Source organism: Callithrix jacchus, chromosome 20 (genome assembly GCF_049354715.1).
Source record: "Callithrix jacchus isolate 240 chromosome 20, calJac240_pri, whole genome shotgun sequence".
NCBI classification, from domain to species: Eukaryota; Metazoa; Chordata; class Mammalia; order Primates; family Cebidae; genus Callithrix; species Callithrix jacchus.
In genome coordinates, this window is record NC_133521.1 from 44,175,307 (window position 1) to 44,183,354 (window position 8,048).

Below are 8,048 nucleotides of genomic sequence, written 5' to 3' on the forward strand. Positions count from 1 at the left end.
CTTCCCGCCTGACTTGCGGCCTGGGAATGAGAGGGAAAGTCCAGCCTTCCCGCAAGGAGATCCTGGCTCCAGGCAAGCCCGGAAGGGCCAGATAACTCAGGCGAAACTGCCTCTGCACCCGAGTCCGAGATTTCGCACCGCCGCTGCTGCAGCGCGGAGACTGCGCTCGGCTGGGCTGTCTTCCTCCGGGTCCACTGAGTGCCGGGCTCGCACAGGGGTCGTGGGTGAAACTCCCACTGCTGAGCGATGCCACAGAAGCGTGCCCAGTACGTGCAAGTGACAAGCTTAAAAAGCAAAGGGCTCCTGAGTCTGGTGCAAAATTATGCGCCCTGCGTGCGTAAAGGACCCCTAAGGATCCACGGGCACAGAGGCGCCCTACGTAGAATTAATGCATCATCGCTCAGTATTATCTTAGGGGTTTCGTTCTGGAATAACGTAGAATTAATTCACAATTTCTTCATATATTTTAAGCGTTTTGCGCTGAAACAGGGAAGTCGAGATGCCTGTTGATGTGAAATCTCCCCTGTAATAAAGCCCCGGAACAGAGGTAGGAGCCGCTCGCTGCAGGCTTCTGCGGGTGGATTACACGTTCGCGGACGCCTCGGTTCCCTGCGCGGGGCCGACGCACCCGAGCCCCCGTCGCTTTCCCGTTGCAGCCCCAGGGAGTAGAAGCGCCAGGGCGCGGCCTCCGAACTCCTCAGCCCCAGGCAAACGGGATTTAGCCTCGGGGAGCTCACCCCCAGGGCCTGTCCTGGCGAGCAGGTCAGTCGCCTGGCCAGCCGGCCGGAAGGCGCCTGGGGTGTGAGCTTCTGATGCGGTGGCGCCTGGGCCACCGAGGTGTGCACTTTCTATTCTCTTTTCTCTTTAAGGCTGGAGGGGGTTACTAGCCACAACAGCGCGGCTTCAGGCCTCCCAGCCACCCATCAGCAGGCGGCTTTTGCTCAAAGCAGTGGCAAGAGGAGCTAGGGTTCCTGCTCTGCGGCTACCCCAGCCTGAGCAAGCCATGTCGCCTCTGAGCCTCGGTTTCCTGATCTTGAATAGTACAGTCTTGGTGGACCTAGCGGGGCCAGGGTTAATAAGGCAGATGCTTCTAAGGAGTCAAGGGGTGGCCTGGTTCCTTGGTACCCAGAAAGGAGTGGCCAGTCAGACCTGGCTTTTCTCTCCCAGATGTCTCTTGGGGTCAGTGTGGAGTGGTGGGTGTGTCTGCTTGTGAGGGGTGTGGAAACCATAAGAGGTGCAAAAATCCATATTTTACAAAGCCCTCTGCTCAGGGACTTCTGATCCCAGTGTGGAGACAGCTAAATTCCCATCTTCACCGACCTTCCCTCCTTTCCCAGGGAGAAGCAAGATGGCTCACATAGCTGAGAGAATTTTCACAGTGGGTTAGGGCTTGAGGTGCCAACATAAACCAGCCACCAGAATCTCCCTCAACCTCACTGACCCCTCCTAGTCCTGCTGAGTATCCTGCAGATGGCCCCGTGGGGAAGAGGGAGGTCAGAAGCCCCGAGCCCAGTGGCTTCACCTCTGATGGTAACTATCAGAGTTCAGCCCAGGAATCACCCTCATCAGACATATTTGGGATGTCTGTTTAAACTGCAGATTTGAGGGGTCCCTGAGAGCTCCTGGTTAGAATCTCTGGAGGGGAGACCCAGGAGTCCACGGGGTTCCCAGATAGCCAGGTGGTACTGTGAGCACTAGTTTGGGTCTCCTCTCTCACACTGGCCAAGGCTGTTATGAGTGGCCTCTGCTGCCCCCTCTTGCCCGCCTGCTGGATCAGGCCCCCGTGTCTTTGCAGCAGCTGGTTGGGAGAACTTGGAGGCCAGGCCAACAGGCATCATGGCCACATTTGCAGGTATACCACATGTACGCCGGGCCGGAGCAGGCCTTCTTCCCCCGCAAGCAGCTCAGTCTACCCCAGACCACCCTCGCTCACTCCTGGCTAGGCTTTGCCCTTGTTACTTTTGGAGGCAGACACTGAGCTCAGGGAGGGTCAGTGTCTGCTCCAGACACGGTTGGTAGGACGTGGAATTTGGACTCGGACCAGTACTTTCTGACCCTAAAGCCTGTTTCCCCCACCATTACATGACACAGCTCCTGGATTCCGGTTTGCCTCCATCCAAAAGGCCTTGTGGAAAAAGGAAAGTTGACACGGGGTCCATGATTTAGCAGGGGCAGCAATGGGCAGGACCACAGGAGGTCGGGGGCTCTCAGACCCCCTCTTGGCTTCCAGCTGAGCTAGGAGGGCCCTTGCAGGCAGGGCAGGGAGCTGGCCTAGCAGCCAGCCAGAACTTACCCTCTCAGAGCTCCAACGGTGATTCACAGGTTCCACCATGGCCTGCCGTGGAAGCATCCTTTGCTTCATGGGGTCCCCTTAGACCAGCAGAGAAAAACTTCAGATGAAAGTAGGTGCTCAAGGTGAGTAAGGCTGGCCACACAGCACTGTGGCCACCTCCACACTCTGCTTATGGAAACTTCTGGGCACCAATATCTCAACGTTCTGGACTCTGCTTAAGTAGAAAGGCCCTTTGCCGGTGTCTGAGCCCCGAGGCATGTTCTGGGCCATGTGGCCAGCAGGGTGGGACAGCAAGGGAGGGAGTCATATCCATCCAGGAAGGGACACTGACTTGTTGTGGGGCTGAGAGGAAACCTGGGCCTTTGACAATTCTAGGTCTTCATGTGCTTTGAGGGTGGACAGGGGCAGAAGAACGCCCGCAAGTATAAAACATCGCGGGAGTGAGGCGTCTCCTAGCCAACTCTGGCTGGAAGGCTGTCCGATTCCAAATTGTTCATTGCTCAATTAAACTCTTAAATAAAACATCGCCAGCATAAAATGACAGACAGAGGGGAACCCTCATGGAGCTATCCCTTCCACACAGGGCCCTGGCTCTGTGTCCACCACTAGACTAGATTTATGATGGACATGGTGACATACACCCATCATTACAGACAGACCAGCCAGTGCCCCGCTGCCCCAGCCCACTGGCAGAGAGCATGTGGTGGTTGCATAGTGGCTGGCATTGAGGTGGGAAAGTGTGTGGTCCCCTTAGGAGCAGATGCCCAAGCCATATGATGCCCAGCAGCTGAATACACAGGCCATGTCCTGTGGGACCATCCGGCTGCTACCAGCGTCAGGACACCTGAAATCATGTGGACACCATGAAGAGACAAGGACACCAAGGCCAGGATGACCACAAATGTCCTGAGCAGACTCAGAAAGCTGGCCAGATGCAGTGTCTGCAGGGTCCCTGTGGTGGTCTTTCTCCCATCCTACAGCGCAGGACACTTGCTGGAGACAGCCAAGAGGAAAAGCAGGCAGGGTCACTGGGGCAGGTGCAGGCGTCCTCTCTGGCTTATTTTGGACAATGTTCTATGCCCGTGGCCCGGCAGCGTAGGGAAGAGCAGTGCCACAAACAGGGGTCTTCAAAGTGCTGTAGCACTGTGACCAGCCACTGCAGGCATCTTATGGGAACCAGCGCCAGCACACCAGAAGCAAGCAGGGACCCCCGTGTTCCCCCGACTCTGTGTTCCCTGGCAGGTCTGGGTTTGGGCCACGGGAAGTGTGCTGAGTCTGCAAACGTCCCTGGAAGAGGACAGGAACATTTCTGTTTCGGATACTTCCCCAAACACGCTGTAGATCAATCAGTGCACGACGTTTCCGTGAGGCAGGAAGCACTGGCCGGTCCTGGCTTTCTGCTGTGATCCTCCACAGGGTCACCAGCTTGGGTGAGCAAAAATTCTTCACTTATTTATAAGCCTTACAGCAATGAAGCTCACATAAGTGAATACCTGCCTCACTGCAATCTCCGCCGCCTCTGTCCAGGTGCAGAAGCCTCCCAGAGTATTGCTGTGAGAGACTTAAATAAGTGAAGCAGCCTTAATGTAAGCTTATCACCTTAAAGAAGCTGCACCCTCGGCAAAGTGGGCAGGGCAAAGGGAGGCAGGCAGGGGAGGATGGGTGAGGCCACAGCAAGCATGGTCTATGGGGACAGGAGGACGGCTGTACCAGCTCACTTCCCAGGGGCCCTCGCTGCGATGCCCACCCCAGGGAGAGAGCGCAGGGTCAAGGACCCCCTTGGGAAACAAAAGAGGAAGCCCAGGGCACCAGGATCCTTCCTGCAGGGCGGCTTGTGACCCGCCCCAGGGATTTTTGCGCTCGACTGTTTTTCTGCAACGAGGCAGCGCCACCTGCTGTCCACTCCGCGCAGATGCTGTTCGGGGCCTAAAAATTAGTCTTATCAGGAAAATTGATCTCCCCAGTCTGGGCAGCCGCGGATGCGAAGAATAAGCCTGATGACCGTTTCAGACCCTGTGACCTTTGTTAATGCGTAACTGCCTTTTTTTTTTTTTTTTTTTTTTTTTTTTTTTTGGTCAGGGGGTCAGTTACTGTAGTCTTTTTCTAACTACACAAATGAGGTGGCTTATTCCAAATTTAAGAAATAATAAAACTTTAGAAAAGTGATAGGAAGAAGTAAAACTGACTCCCAACCCCATTCTTGGAGTGAGACAGCTGCGTTGGCCTCAGATCTCCCTGCGCCCTCAGCGAGCCCGTGGTTCCAGGAAGAGCAGATAAGGGATACAGTTAGCACTGGAGTCGGAGGGCCTGGGTTAGAGTCCCGACTCCACCGCTTCTTACCTTTGTGCGCCTGCACAGGTGTCTCTCTTCTGCTCACCTCGGCTTCCCCATCTGTACAGTGGGGATGATGGTAAGAGCAGGCCTCCCACAGCATTGCTGTGAGGGTTAAATCCGTGAATGATCTGTGAAGAGCGTACAGTGAAGAAACCGGGCACAGAGAGGGCAAGCTCCATCGAGGCCACACAGCCAGGACATGGTGCAAACCCTGGTGTGCCTGGCTCCAGCACGGCACTCCTCAACCATTAAATGCGCTCTCTGTTCTGACAAGCTGTGGTGGCTTCGTTACCCCTGAGGCCCTGCTTGTGGTCAAGAGATGAACGCTCGGTGTTTCTCAGGAGCACAGCCTTCCCCCACCCACAGGGAGGGGCTTGGCGCCATGGCCAACTCTGCTGTGAGACCCTAGGGAGTCACAGAGCCTCTCTGAGCCGCATCTTTCCTATCTGGAAAATGGAAACAGTAGTACATGCTTCCTGGGACTCTTCTAAGGCTTAAGTGAGCTAATTTGCCCTCCAAAGTGGGCGGGGATGTTTAATTTGCTCACAATTCAGCACTCAGGGCCTGGGCTCATTATTTCTAAACCATCCAGAGTGCCAAATGCCCACACCACACGGTCACACATCAGCTCCATTCCGCCCTTTGTGATTTATGGACATGAAAAATAAAAGGTTCCGTTCACAGGAAAAAGTCCGGCCTTATTCATGGGAATGTGAATGTGGTTCCCCGAACGTCTCTGCTTGTTGGAAAAAGTGCCCAGATAGTCTCCGGTAAAAACACAGGATGACCGCTGAAACTGGCAGAGTCAAGGGGACTTCCTGCAGCAGTGGGTGGCAGGGAGAGGGGGACAGAAGAGGGGCTCCCAGATCCCCTGAACCTGCATCTCTGAAATGCACCAGGAAACAAGCTGCCAATACTCTATGCCTCAATTTCTCCATCTACAAATGCAATCAAATACGGGGCTACTTCCAGCAACAGGACAAGGCCTGTGTGGGGCTGTCGCATGGTGGGCTGGGCACAAGTGCGGATCCCAGTTGAAGCGTTTTTCGCTCGGCTGTTTTTCTGCAAGGAGGCAGCGCCACCTGCTGCCCACTTCACGCAGATGCTGTTGGGGCCTAAAAATCAGTCTCATTAGGATATTGAGTTGAAGCCTTCAGGGCAGGCCAGACAGGGACTCCCAGCGGCCACAACGCGCCTCAGCCCTGTGCACCGCGTGATCTGTTGGAAGCTGCCCACCCCTCCACAGGGCCCTGCTTTTCTAGAAAACACCCCTGGCTTTTTCTGCCTATTCCTGTCTCAGCTGGCAAGCAGGGGACGATCCCCAGCGAAGGCAGGCACGCGGGTACTGCTGGCTCAACCTGTGGGCAGCTGCTGTGGCAGTCTGCGCTTCTCTCCCTGCACACGGGGGCACGGTGGGCAAATGGACCCCTCTGCAATTCGGTTACCTTGGCTGTGAAGTAGGAGGCCTCTCAAAAGTGACTGTGAGGATTGTGTGAAATGATGTGTTATCTATGTAATGTCTTTAATAATATACTTTATACATCTATAAAGGGAGCAGGATGGAGGGAAGCAGGCTCGGCAAGCCTCAACTGGTTATTTTAGCTGGGGGGAGGTGGCTGTGAGAATTAAAATTCTGGAAACTGAGTCAGCTGCAAGCCAGGTGCTTCCTGAGGGCCTGTGGGACAGGGAGAGGATACTGCCCAGCCATCCCCAGGAGGACGGGAAGAGGGGAGGGGAGGGAGCCCTCATCTTTGCTCCTTTGGTAAAAGGCAGAAAGCTTCACATCTCCTGTCCATATCAGCAGGTCACGGGCCTTACGTTCTGGAAGGCACCGCGGATCAGCCAGCAAGAGCTAGGCACAGGGATCATTACTGATGTCTGCTGCGGGCGCCAGAGGGGCCATGTTTACCCTCAATTGGCCACCATGCCTACACCTGGATTTTACTGCTTCCTTTTAAACGTTGTTCACATCTGACATTTCATCCTCCCCACTATCGCTTTGCTAAAATGTAGTCTTCATGGCGGTCTCTGCACTGGCCCTTTCTTGGTGATTCTGTTGGGCTGCTGTTCTCGACCTTTCTTATTTGCTGTCGTGCGTCTCCATCCATTTCCTTCTCTATGTGGGTGTTGAGGTGAGGGATGTGGGGGCCACTGGCTGAGAGCTAGCGGGGGCAAAAATGCCCAGAGGACACTTCCCCTGAGTGCAGGGGGCAGCTGCTGCCAGAGCTGAGGGGCTGCAGTGGGCTGGGAGGATGGGCGCCAGCTCTGCCCATCTGGCTGGTTGAGAAGTAATGAGAGAGGCAGGCACAGCTCTGGGGGCAGAGAGTCTGGGGCCCGTCTTAGCTTTACCCCGGCTTAGGTCTGGGGCCCTGGCAATCCCTTAGGCCTTCTGAGCACAGCCGTGTCCTTTTGCCACAGTCACAGAATCCTTCTCCAAAGGCTGAGCGGGCCCTGCCAGCAAGAAGGGCAGAGGCAGCCGAGCACCAGCGTCCTTCCTGCAGGGCAGCTCGTGACCCGCCCCAGGGATTTTTTGCGCTCGGCTGTTTTTCTGCAAGGAGGCAGCGCCACCTGCTGTCCACTTGGAGCAGATGCTGCCGAAGCCTGAAAATCAATCTCATCAGCAAAATTGATCTCCCTGGACTGGGCAGCTTGTGACCGCCCCAGGGAATTTTGCTCCCGGCTGTTTTTCTGCAGGGAGGCAGCGCCACCTGCTGTCCACTTTGCGCAGATGCTGTTGGGGCCTAAAAATCAGTCTCATTAGGAAAATTATCTCCCCAGGCTGGGCAGCTTCTGACCGCCCCAGGGATTTCTTGCGCTCGGCTGTTATTCTGCAAGGAGGCAGCGCCACCTGCTGTCCACTTCGCGCAGATGCTGTTGGGGCCTAAAAATCTGTTTCAGGAAAACTGATATCCCAGACTGCGCAGCCGCGGATGAGAGGAATGACCCTGATTACCCTATTTCAGACCCTGGGGTCAGCAGCCAGGTGTGTCCCAGCTGTTTGCCTGAGCAGTGTGGTGGGATTGCAGAGAGGAGACATTAAAGGCGGAAGAGAAATGGAGCCAGGGGTTTGGGCTTCCTCCTGAAGCTGAGAATGCTTTTCCGGAAGCTAGACTCAGGCTGTTCTATGCTTGGGCAGGTCACCTTTACTGGGCTTAGCTCTGCCAGAGCTGGCTGTGGGACCAGGCAGGTGCAAAGTCACTTCCTCCTTTGGCACCTCAGTCTTTTCATTGGCAAAAGTGGGGAGAGCACTATTCCTCCCTACAGGGTTGAGAGGGTGTGCTGGGGGCCTGCCCCCAGGGCAACCTGGCTGCTTACCCAACCTGTGGAGCCAGACTCACGACCAGGCGTATTTGCCTGTGTAAGTGGAACATGAAGCCTCCGCCACGAGCATTCTAGAAACTGCTTTCAGGAGGAGACAAAG